This window comes from Hemicordylus capensis, chromosome 6 (genome assembly GCF_027244095.1).
Source record: "Hemicordylus capensis ecotype Gifberg chromosome 6, rHemCap1.1.pri, whole genome shotgun sequence".
NCBI classification, from domain to species: domain Eukaryota; kingdom Metazoa; phylum Chordata; class Lepidosauria; order Squamata; family Cordylidae; genus Hemicordylus; species Hemicordylus capensis.
The window spans coordinates 107,582,786-107,604,692 of NC_069662.1; positions in this window are offsets into that span (position 1 = coordinate 107,582,786).

A 21,907-nucleotide genomic window follows, 5' to 3' on the forward strand; every position below is an offset into this window, starting at 1 on the left:
CATCACAGGTGACAGTGAGGAAAAGTAGCTGAGCTACTGTGGGTGGGAGTAACTATGCTCCATAAGCATAGCTCTCATTAGCAGTGAGAAGGTTTGGACATTTGCTGAGGCCCGTAGACTTCTGCAGGATCGCGTATTAATCCATCATCTGCACTGCTAATCATCACCATCATCTGTATTGCTAATGTGCATATAACAGTTGTGATCCTTCATGCTTACTAACAGCAGGAAACTTGGTGCAATCTATGGGGCAAATTTATAAATATATGCATTATATAAAATGAGAAGGGCTGCCTAATGGGCTTTGTGCTGGAGGCCCTTTCCCATAATCTTAGGTGTTTTAAGTGGGGTTTGCACGGAACTGTTTTTGGTGGTTCAATTCGTATTTGAACCAAATTTGAACTGAACTGCCGGTCTGCGAACTGGTTCAGTCAAACTGACCAGCGGTCCTGTCCGTTCAATTGAGCCAGTTCAACCCAGTTTGAGGGGCTATGCTTGTAAAGGGGAATCCAGTGAGGATTCCCATTTACAAGCAAAGGGGAATTTGCATTTACAAGCAAAGGTTTCTAAGAACAGCCGGAGGAGCAGCGGGCAGTGAGAGTTGTTGACTGCTTTGCTAGACAAAGTTCAGACTTTCTTCAGGGTCTCCAATGACCATTGGTAGCTCCTCTAAACCCTATCACTTCCCCCAGCAGCACAGTCCATGTAGCAGCAGTGCAGTTTCGGCCATCGTGAATGTGCAGAGGCCATTTGTGTGATGTGGTCGGGGGCCCAGTTCAGTTCAGACTTGAACTGGCCACCCCCCCCCCTTTTTTTTTGGAGGCTAGTTTGGTTCAAGTTCGAAATGATTGAACCAGGCCAGTTCAAATAGAACCCAGTTTGATTCAAACAGGTTCTGCACAAAGTCTGGCTATGGATGGTTATGCAATGGTAACGCGAAGCATTTTGTAGATTGTCAGGGCATTGTGCTGTTTCCCATAGGAAACCTTAGCCTCAATTCAGAAGTTATTTGAGGAGGGTGTACTTGAGTACAGCCTCCAAAAATGAGGTGAAAGTCTTGCCTGACGCAATCACTCTCCCCTGCCAGACACGTCCATCATGCTTACAGTCTTAGAAGAGGCAAACACTGTAAGTGTGATTGTGCACCATCCTGAGCCTGGTGCACCTGTAAATATGATGGACCTGCCCAACAGGGGAAAGTGACTGATGCATCTGACTGGACTTCAACCTCATCCTTGGAGGCTGTACACAAGTACAGCCTCCTCAGACAACATTTTATTTATTTGTTTATTTGTTTGTTTATTTGACAAATTTCTATACCACCCAAAACTTGCATCTCTGGGTGGTTCACAATAAAAACACAATCAAAACAAAATTTAAACATTAAAACAATTTAAAACTTAAAATAGGTTAAAAGTATTAAAACTGTAAATCTTATTAAAAGCCTGGGTGAACAGCTGTGTCTTAACTTGACTTTTTAAAAGTTGTCAGAGATGGACAAGCTCTTATTTCAACAGGGAGCGCATTCCAAAGCCTCAGGGTAGCAATGGAAAAGGCCCACCCTTGAGTAGCCACCAGACAAGCCGGTGGCAACTGTAGATGAATCTCTCCAGATTTTCTTAATGGGCGGTGGGAATCATGGCTAAGAAGATGGGACAAATTGCTCCCAAAGTGAACATTGAAGTCCCCAACCACCACAAGCCTGGGGGACTCCAATGCAAAACCTGAGACCAAGTCCATGAGCTCAGTTAGGAATTTTGTTGGGTAGTGGGGTGATTGGTATACCAACAGAAGTCCCAATCTATCCCTGGTCCCTAAGTACATACATTCAGTATGGCCTGACACTTTGACAGAGATCCTGGTAAGGGAGATATTATTTTTATAGACCACAGCTGCTCCACCTCCCTGCCCATATCTCCTCACCTGCTCCTCAACAGAGTACCCTGGTGGGAAAGGCTGGGACCAGACTGGGCCACATCTGAATGAGGCTATTATTTAGGACAGGGGTTGGTAAACTTGGTCCTCCAGCTGTTGTTGAACTCATCTCCCATCTTCTTCAGCCACAATAAATGGTGGCTGGAGATGATGGGAGTTGTAAGTCAAAAACAGCTGGAGAGCCAAGTTTTGTTCACCCCTGATCTAAGAGCAAAATAGCCTTGGATGGAAGCGCACTGGTAGCCTCTTGTAAGCCCAAAGACTTACAAATAGCTAAAGCCAGAACTACAGATGTTGCTTTAGCACTTCTGGGTCACCTCAATTTCCCTTGTGTCCATTGTTAGTTTTGCTTGCTTGTTTGGGATATGGTTTTAAAGGAACTTAGTGAATTAAATTTGTTGGAATCAGCTAACTGTGCAAATGTTCCTGTTGCCAGAAACTGGCATCATTCACCTGTTCCTCTGCTTAAAGTCTGGATGGCAAAGGTCTGGAAAGTAGCCCAAATATCCAAATTGATTTACTATGTCCACTGCTCTTGAGGAATGGCAGGCAATAATTGGAGACACTGGGGATAAATGGTCCCCTGTGTCTCCTATTCAACTGCTTTGCCAGTCCTTTTGCTTACCCTCACCTCCCACCAGCTATGGAGTTAAAAAATGACAATAAAGACTGCTGCAGCAGGCAGAGGATAAGAACAAAAGCTGAGACCGACAGAGCAATGAGGAAGGAGGGGCAGCAGCTATACTCTCCCTCTCCGTGTCTTGATGCTTTTCAAGTGACAGACCAACAGCTCTGAACATATGCCTGGCAATCCATGATTTTCTTCAGCCAAAGGCCTAGTTGGACCAATGGAACCTAGGGGGTCATTGTGAATGAGTCTATTATTATCATGGGCAGATCTTGTTGCTCAGCTTGTCCAGGACAATGTCTCGGAAGTCTGCTCCTTTTCATGCCCACCTTGGTCTTTGGTGACATCCAATCAGAGGACATAGTCCTGCTTACTTTGCATGACTTGATATCAGCCTGGGCATGGCTATAGCTGGGCCATCATGCTTTGCTATATGCTGAGACCCCTGCCGGACTTGCCTTTCACAACCTTCCCTCATCCCATTACTGCTCCTGTGGTTAGTGACTGTCCTATCAAACAAGCATACAGAGAGGCTATTCTCACGGCCATTACGGCGGGCTGAGGGAGGCCAGCCTGGTTCTGCATGGTCAATGTACTGCAACAGGAGCAACATGGCTCCCGGCAGCAAACCTTTAAAAATACCCCTCCCCTTAAACTAGGTTAATGGAGTAAGTGCTCCATTAACTTGGGGGTTTTTTTTGGTCATGAGCAGCTGCGGCTCCGTGCTGTGGTGACTCACAAGGAGACCCTCGACCGGGAGGCTCCAAGAAGTCTCAAAATGCCCCATGCACTCACACAAGGCATCCTGGGTCTTCCGGGGGCCAGACAGCCCCCGATCCCTGCCGCCCCTACCGGCTCCATGACGGAGCTGGTAATCATTTGAGTAGCTGATCCAGTTGCCCAGGGATGGCTCCCTGCTCGTGTGTGGGGAGAGCAGGCTAAGCAAACCAGCCCGAGGTGCTTCACTTTGATCGTGTGAAGCACCTCAGAGTCAGTGTTTAAAATATACGTTATACTACTTCTTTACTTGCTCAGAGAGCTGAGCCCAAGGGTGGCAACATGTTCTGTCTTATAATCTAATTCTTATTTTAGGAGACAGGGAGACTTTCTGAAAGCAATCTAAGGATAATCCTCATTAAGGCATTTGTTAACGAGACATATTATTAGAAATGTATATAGTGTGGAGAGCAATTGTCTTTGATTGTAAATGGGCAAATTGGTTAATGAGCACAGTAGGTAATTGGGAGTATTATTGCCAAAAAGGCACAATGGCAAGAAAGCTAAATACATCTCATGGACCTTCAAAGATACTTAATTATACTCAAGACAGAGATAAAGAAAAAGAGGAAAAGTAAAACAATAAAATCTAAGTGCACTTTCTGAATTTCTTTTAAAGCACTGCTATACAAAACTGAAGAAAACATCTTTACTAAAGTCATTTATAGTTTTATCTGTGAGACAGAAAACATTAAACTATCAGAAATTATTACAATATTAAAATACTTTTCATAACACCATGTGTCAGCTGCATACAATTATCTTTTTCAAAAGTCTGCCTTTCACCACAAACCTGTATTTTGTTCTTTCTAACCAGTTTCTTTCAGTAAGTATCAATTTCCAATTTAAGCAGAAATTTGCTATCGTGAGGACTGTATTTGCTTCCAATAATGTTAATCTGGGACTGAATGGATTTTTGCAAGGGTTCCTGAATTTTCCTCACCCAAGATTCATATATTGTATTAGATTTGTGGAAATTCAGCATAAAGAATTTCTCGCCAAATGATTTGACTGATTGACACATTTCCCAGAAATATATTCTTTTGTGCCCCATTCAGAATCTCAAAGAGAACCAGAAGCTAGAACAGGCAGCTGAACCATAGAGGCTTTCTAGATAAGGTCATGCCTTTGGCTTTCTGTGCACACTCAAGGAGGAGGAGGAACCATGACATGCTGACCCAGCCTTGTGACAGTCAACAACCAAGAGGACTAGCTGTTTTAAAGCAGTAGTACTTCACTTACCCTGACAACCACCAACTTTGGCTAACAATCCATGGAGAGATCTGAATCTGCATGAGGAGCTGGTGCTGTCCACATCACAGCCTGTGGTCTTTTGCTGGTTTTCCCTTACTCTCCAGGGTTTTGTTTTCACGCAAAAGCCCACATTTCATTACAGTTGAGCAAGGTTTGGCATGATTGGTCTGGACATTGATCTGACCCATGTCCCGATTACTGTTCCTGCTTAATTATATGTTGTATATCATATTATCTAAAATAGATAGAGTGAACCAGCCCATAATTTTAAGTGTAAAATCTTGCCTTTTTACCCAGGCTTTTATTTGATTGTCTCTGCTGCTGCTCTTTGTACTCTGTATTTCTTTTATGCTTTTGTTTTAAATTTTTAATCACATTTGTTTTATATTTTTAGCTTAATATTTTGTGTCTTTTTTACAATCTTGTTTTTAAATTTTTCTGTAAACCACCTTGGGATTTTTTGAATGAAAGTCAGTATATAAATTTAACAATAGATAGATAGTTATCTTTCATTCAAACAATCCCAAGGTGGTTTACAGAAAATTGTAAAAACAAAATATAAAACAAATGTGATTACAAATTTAAAACAAAAGCACTAGGGATATGCAGAATGTTTTGATGTCGAAACAATTTGACTCAATGGGCTGTTTTGAGAACTAAAAAGAACACCCTCTAAATAAAGGGCCTGTTTCGAGCTCAGAACAGAACAACCTCATTACAACTGAAACATTTCAGTGTTTCAGTTGCCATTTTGGAGGCCTGTTTCCCCCTTGCTGATTGGTTTTCTGGCACTGACTTCCGATTGTCTTGCCATCTCCTTGATTCTTGGTTGGCTTGTTATCATATAAATCAAGTGTTGTCATGGGCAACAGGGCCTCTGTTGGCTGGGGGGAGGGAGTGGGGAAGCCAGAGGAGGGACTTCCAAAATTTATTTAAGGGGACTGGGAGGCAGAGAGTCCTTATAATGTGCTTGCCTCTTGAAGAGGATATATCAGAGAGAGGATCGGAGACTGCAGCAGCAGAGAGCAAACTGGTGGTGGCGGTGGCAGCAGCGGCAGCAGCGGCAGCATCAGCCTTGCCTGGCCCAGTGGATAGAGAGACAAATAGTGCCTACTGCCTTATCTGTCTCCCCTCACCCCTTTTGCAGTGCCAACTAACTGTCCCCCCTTTTATTATACAAGCAGCACCAGAGGCTTTAACTGGGTGTTGCTGTGGATCCCCCCCCCCTTCTGTGCATCTCCTCTTCTTCTTGTAGCCATCCCCCAGTGGCTTTAATAACTGGGGTGCTGTGCTGGCTGTTTTTTCTTTCTTTTGCAGCCCCAAGCCGCACCTTTGCTGCTCTGTATGCCTGGACTGCACTTCATTTTTTGTTCTTGTAGGCTGGTGTGTTCTGTGTCTTTGGTCTGGTGCCCAGCTTGCCAGGTTCTCTTTATTTCCACTTTCCCTGGTGTTTTTTTGGTGGTGGTTTTTCAGCAAGATTTTTCTTTTTAAAAAAATTTTGGGTGGCTGGGTGCCCACCTGGCACCAACCTCTCCTACCCCCAGCTGTTGAGTCCCAGTGTCTGCTTGGCCCAAGTGCTTCTGAGAGCAGCACCTGGATGGACTCCAGCAGAAGATGCTGGAAGGTAAGCCCCCACCCCTGGTCAGGTTAGAGTTCTTTAAATAGGGACTAGTTTGGGGAAGGGATTAGGTACTTGGTATGTAGGACTGTTGGGCAGGAGGGGTAGGTTTAGTAAGTAAAGGTAAAGTGTGTCATCAAGTCGGTGTTGACTCCTGGCATCTACAGAGCCCTGTGGTTGTCTTTTGGTAGAATACAGGAGGGGTTTACCATTACCATCTCCCGTGCAGTATGAGATGATGCCTTTCAGCATTTTCCTATATCGCTGCTACCAGATATAGGTGTTTCCCATAGTCTGGGAAACATACCAGCTGGGATTCGAACCAGCAACCTCTGGCTTGCTAGTCAAGTCATTTCCCTGCTGTGCCATTAGGTGGCTAAGTTTAGAAGATGCCATAGTAATCCTTTCCCTTCCGTTCCGCCTCAGCATTCCACCCTCATGATTCACAGAGGCCATGGTGTTATCCAGACACAGGTAGGCAGGCAGCAGTGTTGTGGGATGTACACTGGAGATGAAAATAAGAAGGAAGAGTTCTTCTCATGGTGAGAGTCTAGAAGCTTTGTGTCTTGTTTCTTCTAGCTCATATTGTGTACACTACACAGTCAGACTTCTCCCAGGTTGCAGGCAGGAGTCCCTCCCTCAGCCCCATATCTGGAAATGCCAGGGAGGGAACCTAGAACCTTCTGCTTGGGTGCAAGCATGCAGATGCTCTTCCTAAAGCAGCCCCATACCCCCAGGGGAATATCTCAGATATTCTTAGACATTTCTTCCTGCCCCTTCCATCCTGTTCAGTCTTCAAACAGCTGAACTCAGAGCTGAGCTGCCCAAGCCGTGACTGCTCTGTCCTCCTGTAGCAGGCAGGATGGAAGTAGATGAGATTTTATTTTTGTGGTTTTCTCAGCACTGAGTACTACACTGCACTGAGTATAATATGATGTGCTATAACTATAGTATCTGGTTTTGCTAGATCTCAGATTGACAAAGGCAGAACTTGGTGTCTGCCTTCCTTGAGTTGTGGTTTGTTTTTGTTTGAGAGATAGTGTTGTGGCAAGAAATGGACAGTGGCAGCTGTGTGTGTGTGTGATATTTCTTGGTGATTGCTGTGATGAGCTCCATGTCCGGCCTTGAGAATGACTTGTACTTCACACACTGTTCTGCCCTGCATTCTGTATTGCAAGGTGTACAATGTGACTGAGGTTATTCTAGATGAGCTTATGGCTCTGCTTGCTGCTAAGAGTGCTTCAGCAATGGGGAAGTAAGAAGTCATAATTGTGTGTGAGAGAGCAACTTATGCGAGTGATGTTACTGCAGCGCAGGCACTGTGACTGGCAGTAGATTCTGGGTCAGTGATTCTTTTTGGCCATTTTTGGACTGTGTTTGTGTTCACTTTGGGGACAGACAGATTCTCTTTTACTCTGTGCTGCTGCAGTGTTTTTCTTTTTGAAGGGTTGCAAAATGCATTGCAAATTGCAATGCAAAATTTGTGTGCAGTGCACTCTGTGAGTGCAGCTTGTTCCTGCCATAGGGAACAATGGGAAAACTCAAAACACCCCATTGTTCCCCATGGGTATCTCCTAGGGGACACCAAAATGGATTGTGTGGTAGGGCATGATGGGTGCTACCTACAACAGAAATGGGCAAGCGGGTGATTTTAAACAAATTTTTAACCTTTCCTGCAAACGTCCATAAGATCTGATGGGGGTTGGGGGGAAAGGTTAAAAATTTGTTTAAAATGCAGGGACACCTACATGGGGAACAACTGGGTGTTTCAAGTTTCCCTATTGTTCCCTATGGCCAGAACACTTAAAACATTTCAAGTTTTGTTTCATTGAAACAGCCGGTTCGGCCGTTGTTCTTAGGAAACGTTTTGGCCATCTGTGTTTCGTTTTGAGTTCAACACAGAACACAAAACCTATTTTGTGCCCATCTCTACTGTGCACCCTAGAGACAGCTAGTTAATATAACCAGCCAGTTGCTTTCAGCACAAGCAAAACCTAACGCCGTCAAGATCTCAAGTTGCCAGCTGCCCTGCTCTTTAGCAACCGGATCAAATGTACAGTATCTGGGTGTAAATTCAGCATGTATTTAAAAGGAAAACAGAAGAGCAATTTTGGCAGGAAAACTCATGTATGTAGGGAAAATGCATGCAGGTTTGTACCACAACTGTGAGGAGCAAAAGAAGAATGAAATGACATGGCAAGAGTGCTGGTCCGGATGCTCTTGAGGCGTATGCTCTGCCAGCTCTTCAGAGAAAAGCATGATCTTATTTTTTAAACCTCTGATGACCTCAGAACATTCAAGCTGCAAAGAGAGTGTAGCACTAGCAATTTCATTCTACAGTAAGCAGGACAAGGAGAAAAATAAGAAAAATTCATAGCAGGTTAGGGAAAACATTATCTCTAATGTTGCTTGACTTCTTTTTCTCAAGGAAGTTATGTGAAATGAAGCATTGGTTCTCCAGCATAATCTCTTCTGAGGGGATACTGAACCAAAGGAGAGCGGTCCCTGCAAATATTTGTGGGAATTAACTGTCTATGGTTATCTCAAATAACTCTTTTCACAGATCTCTGGTCTGAAGTTTCATGCTTTTAGTAGGATAATTCATATTAGATCATATTAACTCCTCCCTTCTTTTTCAGTGTTAAGCTAACAAGTTCAAACTCCATTCTGGGCAAAATGTGAGAGGATAGGAGATGTCATTTCAATTTCTCAGGCGTTACATTTTTGTTTAAAATATGTTATGTTTTTGTTTGAAAACTCTGTTGTGTTTATCATCCCACATATTTTTTACACAAGCCGCTGGGTGCTAAGTGTAGCACCGTGTAGTATGATATATCACCATCAAAAAAATTGACAGGAAATTGGCAAACCTATATAGATCTTGATTGCTGAATTGAAATTTAATGAACCAGAGGCAAATAATCCCATTAAGCATATGATTAATACTGATTTACAGAACACTCCAGAGTAGAGGCATAAGGAAAGTTTTCAAGATATTGCAATGCACAATCACAACTGGTAATTTCCCCAGCTAAACATGGAGAACCGGTTTCAGGGTCTGGGACTAGGTGAGAGGGGAAACGGCAGCTTCAGGACCAGATAGCACAGCTAGAGGCAGCCCTGGATCAAGCTTTGAGGATGGCTCCCCCCACCTGCTGCTACCTGCTTTCGCAGCCCCTACCACCATCTGCCTTCACCTTTGCTGCCGCCACCACCACCACCGCCATGACTGCTGCCTGCCTTTGCAGCTCCTGCCACCTCCACCATTTCCACCACCTGCCTTCACTGCCCAGCTGCTGCCCTGTCTTCGCTGAAGAGCTGGAGAGTGGCCAAACAGGCATGGCCTGATGACATCACTTGGGCGGCTACCTGTGAGAGGTAGCCACCTTGAAGGGGCTGCCTGTTCTCACTGGCATCAAGGTATTGGTACGGCTGCCATGAGAGAGTGGTTGGTGTGAGTTGGGGCTGAGCGCCTAGTGGAGTGGGGTGGAAGAAGGAGCCTGGCTGTCCCTGGGCACCCACATCCCCATTGCAGCTACACCGATCAGGACATTTCCTGCAGTAATGCAGCTTCCCTTCTTCCCTGCCACCGGATTAGCATCATTAGCAATGCATTTGTGCCCTAGGCACTAGCAATAGCAATAATGTGAATGATTAAGCAAATAATTAATTTAATTATATAATTATATAAATCACTATTATTTAAATTATATTATAATTATTCAAATGATATCAATTATAATTATTTAATTATATAAAATAGTGTCATTATAAATTAAATCATGTGAATTATAATCAAAGTCCATAGCAATAATGTGAGCCCTTTATACTAACCATGTTGTAGCCTTCTTATCCCTGTTAATTAAATATGGATGGAGCAAGGCCAAATGTGTTGGTCTCTAGCAACTATTGGGATCAGTGTAGGATCCCGACTAGTGGCAGCCAGAAAAGAAGGGGCATATATTTAAAACGAGAGAAGGTGGGGTGTGCAGAGGTGTACCTAGATAATTTTGGAGTCTGGACCTAAAGGCCTTTTGCCTCCCTCCCCTGCCCCAAGATAAGATGCATTTTTAGAAGAAATTCTGAAGAAGATACTTCCCACTGGCCTGCAGATACCACATTTTGCATGGATAGTCCTGCCAAAGAATATGCTCAGGGAAAGCTGGAAACTTTTTTGGTTTTGGTTTTGGTATTTTTAGAAGAAATTCTGAAGGAGATCCTTCCCACTGACCTGCACATACTGCATTTATTTTGCATGGACACACTCCCCTCTTCCTCCCTCGCTTTGCTTTGGCATGGCACTCGGCAGGCATGGGCACTGGTGGTGGGGGGACACACCAGCAGCAGCAACGGGAAGCAGTGAAGCTTCCCCCATCCCTGTCCCCAGCCAGCTCCATCAGCTAGTGCAGCCTTCCTTCCTGCTGTGGCTGCTATGGCTGCTGCCACCACCGCCATGTTTCCTCCTCCCCTTCTCCTCCAGTCCCTGGCTCTTCCCTGTGTGGGCTGTGCCGTACTGCCTCAAGGCCGTGTCTGCTCAGCAGCTTCTCTCAGGCCAGGCCAGCCCCATTGCCACTGTGTGCATGCTGACTCGGAGGACAGAGCCTGGCTGGTGGGCAGGCGGGAGAAAGGGAGGGAGGGATCAGGCAGCCCAGCTCTTGTGTGGGTCGCACCAACATGCTGCTGCCACCTGTGGTGCAACAAGCAGAACTGAGGGCCCTCAAGGCCTGCAGGGACTAGACTTTGAAGTCCAATCCAAAGGGTGCCCCTGGTGGTGTGGTCGTTAGACTAGGAATGGGAGACCTGAATTCAAACTACTGCTCAACCACAAAGCTCACTGGGTGACCCTGGACCAGTCTCTCTCTCTCTCTCTCTCTCTCTCTCCCCCTCAGCCTGATCTACCTCAAAGGATTAAGTTCCTTGGAGGAAGGGTAAGACATACATAAATAAAGGTAAAGATGTGGAATCTGATCTACCAGGCAGTGCAGATTGTTCAGGTGGGTTTGCTCATCTGCATGCAGTAATTAATCATTATAGTAGCCTATGGATTAATGCTGAAATGACTTGGGGCTTGAAAGCTCAAAGTATCCTGACATTTTAATGCCCTGGTTCCAAGACTCTGGTGCACACATAGGTTTTTCATTGTTATCTATACGGAATACTTGCGGCTATCACTCAGAAAGGGACAGCACAAATGCCTGTTCAAATGGATTTCTTTTATCCAATGTTCCCTTTCAGGCAAGAGAACTCTGATATGGGTGGGGAATTCTGGCTGCACAGCAGAGCACCCACAGGCCTCTGGACCAGCTATGCATGCATGGAATCTCCATGGAGCTTTGAATCCATGCCCAAATTACCAAAAGGTCACTAGACAACTTTTTTCCTTTGGGGCAAGGCAGGAAAATCAGCACACCTTTTTGAAACAACGGTTACAGGCCTCTCAATGATCAGGCTATTGCTGTTGATGGGCCACTGATCTAACCCAGTTTGACATATCTAAGTATGTAGTTCTAAATGTAAGAATTGCGTAATATAGAGCTCACTGGCACAAACGTTTCACAGCTCCCCTGAAAAATAAAGGCAAAGGTAAATCAATAAAGGCCAAGAGAAAGCACAGATCTGTCAGAAAGAAAGGTGATTTGCTCAGTTTCTATCAGCTACTCACACATTACATTGTACACATGCGCATGTTTTGTGTGAGTGAGTGACTGTACATGCATTCATGTCAAACATGAATCCAGAGCCTGGACTCCTCAAATCTAGGGTACAGATGCTGTACAGCTGTACATGCACTGGATATAATGGGCTGGTTCAGAGGACCTAACTGAACATGACTTCTAAACCTCCTAAACCCATATTGACACACCTGCTTAGACCCATGTCTTAGATACTTGTGTGTCCGTGACCCAGGTCACCAAAGTGTTTGGGAGACTATGGGAAGAATCATTCAAATGGCCAGCCTTTTCTGGGTAGGAGAGGGTTAACTAGGGTACAGAGGCTCATCTGGACCCTTGGAACACTCTCCTCCCTAGCATCTGTCAAGCTCAGCTGATCAGCTTTTCTACCCTGCCCTTAACCTAGGTAGGATGGAAACATCTGTTTTTGGTTGTGTGGGTGCCTGCGGCAGCTTTTGCAGCTTTGGATTGAGCAATCATAGAGTCCTGTGGCTAGCAAGACCAGGGGAATTGTGCATTGAGCCCTTGTGCATTGGCTTGGGCTACTGATCTGCTTCCTGTGCAATGCTTTCTGGAATAATGGAGGACTTCCTCCTCCTGAATCCAGCTCTGCTGATTGCTGCTGCACTGGTCATCTGAGTAAATGACTGGCAGAGGCAAAAGGAGCCTATGATCATCTGGGGCAAGATAGCTGATTGCTGCCTCCCCCCTCCCCTTCCCCTCTATTTGGTCATGTGAATGCTCCCAGTATGCTGAAACTAAGAGAATTACTCAGTTGTTAGGGGAAATGTTTTTCTTTTCCAGAACTAACTCTACTAGTCAGAGAAACAGGCAGCTATCCACCTGCTAGAGTAAGCCTGGGATTACAGCACTAAACCTGCAAGTGCAAATAACATGTTTTGGGTCAGGCCCAGACAGTAAACAGACAGTAACTGAAAAGGGCAAACCAAAACAATGACAAGAAAATTTGATTCAGAGACAATGCAGAGTATTTGAATAATCTTTATACAATGAAAAAAACAAAGATTTGAGGCCCAGAAATGGAAGGCAACCCCCACCCAAGAAAGTTAGAGAGGGAGGGATGGCTCACTGAACTTCCTAATGGCTCTAGAAATGAAAGTGGAAAGTTTGACCAAGAAGCAGGGAAGAAAGGAAAGCCTTCGTACCTTTGCTAGAGTCTGCTGACTAGAGATCAATGTCATGGGTGGCGGCGGCTCTCAGTTCTGTGCCCCAACCATGTCTTTCATTGGGTGAGGAGGAGACCCACAGCTCAGTTGTAGCCTACGCCCACCATGGGGGAAGTAAGGGAGCTGCAAGGCTGCCTGGGCAGGGACCTTGTTTCAAAGGTCCAACACTGCCAACTGCAGAACTGGAAGCATGTTCCATATGGGGCTAGGCCTAGAGCATACCACGTGCTGATAGCCAATCAAGGGGAATGTTGCTTTTCCAGGGGAGTCACATACCCACAGCAAGTGCACAGAGTTATCGTAAGTTCAGCTTAACATCAAAGGGCGTCCAAAGTACTTGTATGCAGGGTGACCTGCAAGGTGACCTGCAGACACCTGCAGGGTGTCTACAAGTGGAGACACCAAGGGCAATGATTTCAACTTAGAATGCAAATGATTTCACTCAGAGGAGAGGATGAAGCTTCTGGCTTCACATGAGCTTTAGGGAAGGCAGAGGTTGAGTGCAGGCACAGGTACTCGGCTGGGCAAGTGCACATACTGGGCCAGTCCCACACCTGGGGTCACACTAGCAAAGGGGTCTTTTTAAAATTTTATTGTATTTTCACATTTATTTCCCGCTTTTCCTCCAAGGAGCTCAGAGTGGTGTACATGGTTATTTTTAACCTCACAACAACCCTGTGAAGTTGGTTAGGCTGAGAGATACATGACTGGCCCAGAGTCACCCAGTGAGTTTCATGGTTGAGTGGGGATTTGGACTCTTCTTCCTCGTCCTAGTCCAACACCCTAACCACTACGCTATGCTGGCTCTCATAGCAACAGACATCTATAATGTTTCGGAAGGCAGATCAAATGTAGGGGATAAAACCATTTAGAACAAAGCAGATCCCCACTGTGGGAAAACTTGTAATTTGAATGTTTACTGCTCAGTCAGGGGTAAGATGCATGGGTGGAGATACTGATATTCAAATGGGAGGTGCCAGAACAAAATGGTTCTAGTATGCCAAATCTAATTAAGTGACCAGAGCTGCTCTGATTGCATTTAGGATGCAGCTGGCGGGTCTGGCAAGATGTGACTATTGTCCTGGATCATTGTTCCAAAATGAGAATGTAGCTTTATTTAGAATGCAGGAGTGTTTGGGGTTTGATTTCCATCTTTCCCAGGCTCTCTGCACAAGCTCCAGGTTGCATGACTTTGCCACCTTGGACCAAATGGAGGCTGACCCTCATGACACCACTCTTGTGTCTCTCATTCTGCTCAAGCCCAAAATGTAGGTTTAAGCCCCAAATGTAGGGCAGGCTGTCTTCTAATATCCATGTGCTCCCTGCTTCTTCCTACCCCCTTATGGGGCATTTTCAGGAACATCTTGGCTTGTTAAGTCACAGCTCCATGGCTCATCTAAACCCAAAACTGTTGGTTTACAATCCACAGTTCAACGAGAATGTGAAACAAATGTTGAATCTGGGTTTCACATCCTGGTCTAATCGTGATCTGCAAAACCACAGTTAAGCAACAACGCCAGATATGGATAAGCCACAAAGCTTCAGTTTAACAAACCAGGATTCCCCCAGCTCAGAAGATAAGGAGAGGATAAAGAAAGTAATGTAAGGCCTAGAGAGGGTTAGAAGCCTTAATCACAGCCTAGGACATCTGAGCTGGCCCCTTTGGTGAATAAATGTATGCACATACAAATCAACAATCTGCATACACTGCATACAAATTACATGCATACAACATTATAAGGTCGTTCCAACAACTGAAAATGTCAGAGGTGGGGAGGGCTGATGGGGAGTCAGGCTCCTCCCTGCCTCCCTGCACATGATCAACATTCTACAGGCAGCTCACCCATCTGCATGGCTCAACCATTTGCATAAGAGCCATGTCACACTGAGTGGCAGAGCCAGGAGCTGGAGGAGGAGGTCCTCCAGCATACCACAATGCACTGTGCCAGGAGGATGGTATATTGGGGGATTCTCCTGCTGCCGGGAGCTCTTGCTGTCCAGCTTTGTGAACGCTTGAGCTGCAAGCAGCCTGAGCATTCACACAATGGGGAATGGGGCAGAAGGGCCCATTCACACCCTACTCCACTATTAGCTCAGGTTAAAAAAACCTCAGCTACTCTGTTACAGAGGACTAGGATCAGGAGCGATTCCAGCACTTCTCATGACCAGACTATACCCAGGTTAGGTTGCCCTATCTGGGTATAGCCAGTCATGAGAATGACCTTATATGTGAATTGTCCTGGTTTTTGGATTCTAGAATATCTTAAAACAAATTCAAACCTTAAAGTTTTCTTTAAGATAGCTAATTTTTTTTAAAAAAAACAGTTTTGTCTTCCCTATCAGTATGAGAGTTGCTGTTGATATGTAGCTGCCTGTCAACCATAAAAAAATATAACTTAAAGTCCAAGAGATCAGGGTGAAATTGGTTCCCTATCACACTTGTAGAAACATTTACAAGAGTGATGCATTTCAGAAGTTTCCAGTGTCTTCACTTAAAAAGATGGATTCAGTGTTACCACTATGCTATTTCACATCCTATAAATGTTATGGAGAGAGATTATGCCAATGAACCTCTAGAGGCACAGTATTTTTCTATATATAGGTTTCGCACAGTCTAAATCACTGCAAAGACACTGCAGGCAGGGGTTTTGCTTCAGAGCCACTGACACAAGCCTTGTTTGTAGGAGAAGTCTGATTTTTATGACAACCAAAGTGATGTTAAGATTTGAAATGTTGTGTTAGCAGTAGGCAGAGCCTGAAGACACAGCTTCTCTTCAGGTTGAACATTATACACAGTTCTGGAAGTCTCTGTCCATATGTCACTTTCTGCTCTATAATACTGACTGTAACTGTAGCTGAACAGCATTTTGATACGTGTTCCTTCATAAAAATCAGACACTCCAGGCATTAATACTTCTGCAGAGTACAACAAACTTTAACGTGAATTGATATCAGCTGTCTATACTAAGATACCATTCCAGTGTTGCTGTTGACAATGTATGCTTGTATAACCACTTAACCAGACCTAAATAAATTGTTTGTGTTTGTTGAAATCAATGGAAGTTCATGCAATGATTACATTGGACTTTGGCTCATGTTCTAATTGTGAGATTCAAGAGATGTATGGAGCCAGTGCTGTTGGATATAACATATATGATGTCCAAGTGTCTGTTGTGAGTTGGTTGCTCACTCTCCAAAACCCATACTTCACCTCATCTTCCAGGACATGTTCAAACCTGATGTACATTCCAGCTCCCTACAAAAAACTGCCATCTCAAAAGCTTAATTGCCTTCCAATAAGTTCTGTTGTTTTCAGTGGAGGACAGGCCTCTGGAAAGACAAACAAGCACTGATGATCTATTCTTCTGTGTTTCATGTCGCTGCTTGATTTCCTTCTGCTGCATCACTTACACTCCAAGTCCCAGCTAAAAATACAACTACCCACAATGGAAAACAACAAAAAAAAATGGCACACAAACCAACAACTGCAACCAACAGCCAAAGGCCATGCAGGAAGGAAGAAATGCTGAGAAAGTAGGGCTGTAAGGAAAAAAACAAGAAGGGAATAGTGGAGGCCAGAAAAACAAGTGCAGAGGAGAGAACTTCTTCAGGTACAAAGGAAGAGTGGAAGGAAGGAAGAAGAGGAAGAGAGGGAGAAAAGTGACACATAAAATCAACAACTGTTCCCCATCGTTCTGCCCACCAGCTAGTTCAGATAAATAATTTTTAAAAGAAGTTTAAAATCTTTTAAAAAACAACAACAGGTAAATGTAAAGCAAAATGTCTGACTGCTCTACAAACCAGCAGGATTCCCAGCAGGATGTTGCATCACCTGTGCAATGTTCTTTTGCAAGCACACTGTCCTTCTGTGAGGGCACCATTAGTCAGGATGTCAGCCACTATGTCAGTTGGTCTTGCAGAATTTCAACATGTAGGGATGGTTCTTGCATGAAAAAAGTGTACTCAAGTAAAAACACGGTGGTGCAAAATATGTGCGTGATATGTCAATGGCATAATTCGCCCCTTGCTTCTTCAAGAGAAGGCTATATTACAAATTTGGAAACATACAGTTAAAAAAGAGAGTGATGGCCACGGTCATGGTAATCCTTTGATGCTTGCCTCTGTCACATATATATGAGGCAATCACTAAAGGCTCACCATTGCCACCACTTTCTGCTTCTGTTTTTTATTCCTTCAAAGTTTTAAAACTGCTTGTTCATATTATATATATTGTAATGAGGAGGAGGTGGAGGAGATGATGATGATGATTTACATACTGGGTTGTTTATTTTATTTTATTTTATTTAAAAAGTCAAATGGTTTGCACAGCAAAAGAAATAAAAGAAACGTTCCATGTATCAAAGTGGCTCAAAATCTACAAACAATATAAAAATTAGAATTCAAAGATACAGAGTAGCTTCTTGCACAAAAACAGTGTACTTGGGTACAAATATTGTAGGGGGGAATAAATCTATGACGTGTGAAATGTGAAGAAAACATGTCTGTTTAATTTATCCCTTGTGTCTTTAAGTGAGATATATTAAAGATCTCCAACAAATAAGAATTATGAATTAAGTAATTCAATCTTAATTCTTGAAGACTGAAGCCATCAAGCAGCATGGAAAGGGATAGATATGTCACATTATAAATAATACACACTCTGCCCCCTGCCAGCTATAGGCATGAGCAACCACTGGCAGACAGAACGAGGAAAACAGCTGGGGAGGGATTTCCTTGTTCTCTGGCAAGAAAAAGCGAGACACTGCTAGGAAGGGGGACTATGTGGAAGCAGGAAAGTCGCTTTCCTTATCAGGCACACAGGGCAAGGTGATTGCTGGAGGGGGTGTCTTTAACTATGGCCATCTGTTCTTGCTGTGGGAACCAGAGGCCACTACAAGAATATAATGTGGGACCCAGGCCAAAGAAATAGACTTCTATACATACAACCACTTTAATAGTCTGACAATTCCTGAGCAAGATAAGATGATCAGGATAGAGGGACTGATCGTGTGAAGCTGCCTTATACTGAAATGTTACAGTCCAAGAACAATCCATAGCTGCTTCTTTCATACATACAAATGTTTGTTTACGACTATTTCAGGAACAACTCCATTTTGCTCCTCCTCTTTCCCCCTCTTTTCTTTCTGACTCCACTTCCCACACTCTCTACAGGATCCCCACTGGGACAAAGTTCTAATCAACAAAACATAAAGGACTACTAGATAGAACACAACACAATTTTACCACAGTTACATTCTCATGACCAGAACAACTGCAGTTAAGAGTTAACCACACTCAGCTGGCCCTACATGCTCCCATGGAGCATGTTGTGAGAACCCAGAATTTCTGGGCAATCCCAGTTAAATAGCTGTAGTTAATCAGCATTTAACCAAAACTGCTCTCCAGAATCTGATCCATCCTGGTTCTCATGACATGCTCCATGGAGTACATGGGCTGGGGGCCTGGCCTCCGTAAGTCCCAGAATGCCCCGCGTGAGTTCACTGGGCATTCTGGGGACACCCCCAAAGCCAGGAGGCTTGTTGGAGCCTCCTGGTCGGTGCTTTCCTCGTGAGTATTGATTGCCAAAATAGGGTTAGTGGAGCACTTGCTCCGCTACCCTTGTTTGGGGGAGGGGGACTTAAGGAGGCTAACTGCTAAGAGCCGCACAGCTCCCAGTAGTTCCAACGACGTCAGGAAAGTGGACTGGGCTCCCTTAGCCCACTTTCCTGAGGTCGTGAGAATAGCCTCTGAGTGTAGTGAGAGTTTTGGTTTTTTTAAGAACCCCTTCCTGCTGTCCCCCACCCAAATATGCAATAGCATTCAGTCATAGTGTGAAGCGGTTCAATCCAGAAACAATATTATCATGTAATGAGCTGTTTCTGTATGGAGGCCCAAAGATATATTCATTTGGGTACTAGCCATTTACAGAGAGCTGGTCTCATGGTAGCAAGCATGACTTGTCCCCTTTAGCTAAGCAGGATTGGCCCTGGTTGCATACGAAAGGGAGACTAGAAGTGTGAGCGCTGTAAGATATTCGCCTTAGGGGATGGAGCCGCTCTGGGAAGAGCATCTAGGCTCCAAGTTCCTTCCCTGGCATCTCCAAGATAGGGCTGAGAGAGATTCCTGCCTGCAGCCTTGGAGAAGCCGCTGCCAGTCTGTGTAGACAATACTGAACAAGATGGACCTATGGTCTGACTCAGTTTATGGCAGCTTCCTATGTTGTTCCTATGTACAGGTCAGTGGTTTTCAACCCTTTTGTTGCTGTTGCTTGAGGAATCCCTGGGACATATCACAAACCTCACCACACATAAAGTAAAACAAAATGAACTGTTAATGAGTAAATGATTCAATGGCAGCAAAATTCAAGAGCAAACATTTTGCTCAATAATTATAGCTTGGAATATTATTCAAGATAATTGAATAACTGCAAAATTAAGAACTTTCATGAATGTATTTTTTAAATTTTAACATTTATATTCCACTCTGCTCCAGAGCAATGTGCATGGTTATGTTTATCTTCACAGAGTTTCATGGCTGAACAGAGATTTGAACTAGTCCAGCCCTCCCACTGCACCATGCTGGCTCTGAAGTCAATGGCTCTAACTCAACAGGAGTCATGCAATATATGCATAGATAAATGAATAACACACCATGACTGAATATATTAAAAGAAGAATGCTCAAGACACAAACTAATCACTCCCAATTCTTTTATATATTAGACATATCAGAGCTAAAGTAACATTCCCGCCCTGAGCCTTTTGGAAGGGCGGTATAAAAGTTTTAATAATAAATTTAATAATAAATATAACAAAGTGCATAAAAATATAATCAAGAATTCTTAAACAGATGTATAATTCAATAAGGCACTTGGGTGTAAACAGTTCTTATCTTGTAGTCCTGATAGTCAACTGATGGAGTTCAATACCAGTTGAATCCAATAGGGAGAAAACTTCTCATCATGATGTAATAATGCATTCTCATTCTCAGTAAAGCAATGGCACATTTGCCACAAACAGGGGACTGGAGTTGGAGGGACCCACAGTCTCCTTACCATTATATCTGAATCCAGACAACTCCAGTCCTGTCCATAGTGCAACCCGAGGTTGGGCTGATGAGACTCCAGTTGGAACCCTTGATTTTGTAGTGAGTTTCACTGCTCCAAACTGAGGGTCCAGGGAGCCTCCTATTCATCTGAACACAGCACTGGAGGCTGCATTTGGCCAGTCTAGAGTTGAGGGAGGAAGCTCCTCCCTCTCTCCCTCCCTGATTGGCTTTGTGGGCCAACCAGGGAGCAAGAAGGAAGCCTGCACAGAAAGCTCCCCTGCCTCTCTGGAGTCTCACTGCCTGCAGAGAGACAGCTCTCCATTACATTTGAATGAGGACAGGAGAACAGAGGGAGGGGAGGCATAGAACTATTCTGTGTTGCATGCAAATCTGGCCAATGAATTCTGACAGTTCATTCAGTGTGAAATGTGAACTCGGGGACCTTTGGTGTATTTCTTTGATTTTTCATCTGATTGTCAAAAACCTGCAGTGGGAAGTTGTAAAATGTTACGAAACTCCCATGGGATGCTCACAGAATCCAAGTATTCCACTGAACCCTGCTTGAAAAACCTTTGTACAGATGATGAGATTGACCACAAGATTCCTTTCAGATTCACCTTATGGCAATAAAACAGAGCACACAACCCCTTTAAATCCATTGCTACTGATCTATAGAGAGTCATTGTGGTACACTGCATTTCATAATCCGTAAGGATGTTAGTCCAGTTTTTTGTTTGGAAGTGATGAATTGCTTTTCATCTAGGACTGTCATAATTCCCCAGAACCTGATATAAGAGGGTGAGAACTTTACTGAGAAAATGGGGGTGGTGGAAGCAGGACCTCTCCTGGCTCCTGCCTGGACAAAATTAAAATGACCAGCAACAAACCCCTGAAGAACTGTCTCAAACCGTTCCCACACACCCCAACAGGGGAACACCGTCAGATTCTTCCCAATTGCCCACAACAGATACTCCCCACAGATATAACAAGCAGCAGCTCATTTTCCAATTTAGAGGCATCCTATAAACCCATTGACAGACCTGGAGAAGGGCCAGGAGAACAAACACCCAATTGCTGTTTTACTGGGATAATTTCAATGTAAGTGGATTATTGGAAGGCATTTGTCAAGGCAGAGGCACAGTATACAAGTTTTCCCATCAGCTCTGCAGCCATAATTAGATTGGAAACCTGGCTGCTTTGCCCTAATCTAATGCTGTACAAAATTATACCATCAGTTTTACATCGTATCATATCAGCACTGTGTCAAATCAATCCTTGTTCTCAGAAGTGAGATACGCAAGTTATACTGTACATGTGATTAATGGTAACACTTCACCTAGTGACGATTAAGCATCCTTTACTATCTTTTGCAACATGTATCTAATTAAATAGGAACTGGTTTCACTCATATTATAGTGTCAATCGTGGACATTGTCTATCAGGAACTCCACCAAAACAAACAGGAAAGGCATAGGAACTTATTTATTTATTTTTATTTATTTATTTTTACATTTCTATACCGCCTTTCATTAAAAACAACCCCAAGGCGGTTTACAAAAATTAAAACATACAATAAAAAAGCAGTAAAAACATCAAGCTAAAAACATAAAAACAGGCATAAAAACAATACAACAGATAAAAACACACTGAAGCAGCAGTAAAAACGATTATGTAAAAGCCTGGGTAAAAAGCCAAGTCTTTACAAGCTTTCTTGGGCAGGAAACAATTCTAATGAACTGTACTCTGTGTGACTGTTAATGAATTATTATTTTCTCATGCTTCCTCCAAGG